This window comes from Schistocerca nitens, chromosome 12 (assembly GCF_023898315.1).
Source record: "Schistocerca nitens isolate TAMUIC-IGC-003100 chromosome 12, iqSchNite1.1, whole genome shotgun sequence".
Lineage (NCBI taxonomy): Eukaryota > Metazoa > Arthropoda > Insecta > Orthoptera > Acrididae > Schistocerca > Schistocerca nitens.
This window is the reverse complement of record NC_064625.1, coordinates 19,734,019-19,735,043: the sequence shown is the minus strand read 5'-3', so window position 1 is coordinate 19,735,043 and position 1,025 is coordinate 19,734,019.

Below are 1,025 nucleotides of genomic sequence, written 5' to 3'. Positions count from 1 at the left end.
CAGGAGATCCTGTATTGCGATACATGTATCATCGTCAATTGCAACGGAATTGGCAGAGATCACGCTAGTCGGTGTATTTGTTACGAGATTCAAATCTCGGAGTAGATTTTCGGCGTATTTAATGCCATTTGTGATTTCGCCTTTTGATTCTTCGTGCAACTCCTCTACTTGTGGATCCTCTTCTGGATGCACTACTACAGAAACACTTGGTTCTTCCATTTCACAGAATTTTTCTTACACGCGGCACTAGAGAAGCTTTGCGAGCAACTGACGCTGGCTAACGTAAAGGAATACAACTCGCATCCTCTTAGGGATTGGGGTTCCCGTTATGGCTAACGGTATTCACGGGAGAGGGGTCGATAATGGGCGGAGATCGATTTCAGGTAATACAAAAAGCAACCGTTGTACGAACATTGCAACTCCAACTGCGAACAACAAACGGAATGAATATTTGAAAAAAATAATAACTGAACATATCTTTATAATTTTGCACGCCGTACACTATTTGTTGATATTGTTTGAAATAAAACCGAAAAATTCGGTCGATTTTGAAAAAAAAAGAAGAAAAGCACACGTGCGGGATTCGAACACGGTACCTCCACAATAGCAGCAACGAACCTTTACCGCTGCGCTACGCTGACTTGCTCGTAACATATGTAATGTTACGAGTATATAACGGGAAATGAACTTCAAAATCGATTTTCTCGAAAACCAAGGCCCGTCGCTAAAAAACCGGATAGCCAGGTACTCAGGGTAAGTGCCTCTACAACATATTTGAAGCGATCAAAATCCGTGATTTACAGTATGGAGGGTCCCCTCGTGAGTTAAAAAATGCCCGTGTAGACTTCGTCTTACAGGAATTGTGATTCCTTTGACGCCACTCCCAGCCTGACGCCGCAAGCAGCGGCTTGGGTTGTTTGGGCCTTAACCTGGCGACGGCATACGCTAACGCCTGAACGCGGAAAAGACTGATGACGTTATTTCAGCAGTGTTCTGCAAGGTTCGTATTCAGCTTGACTGCAGAA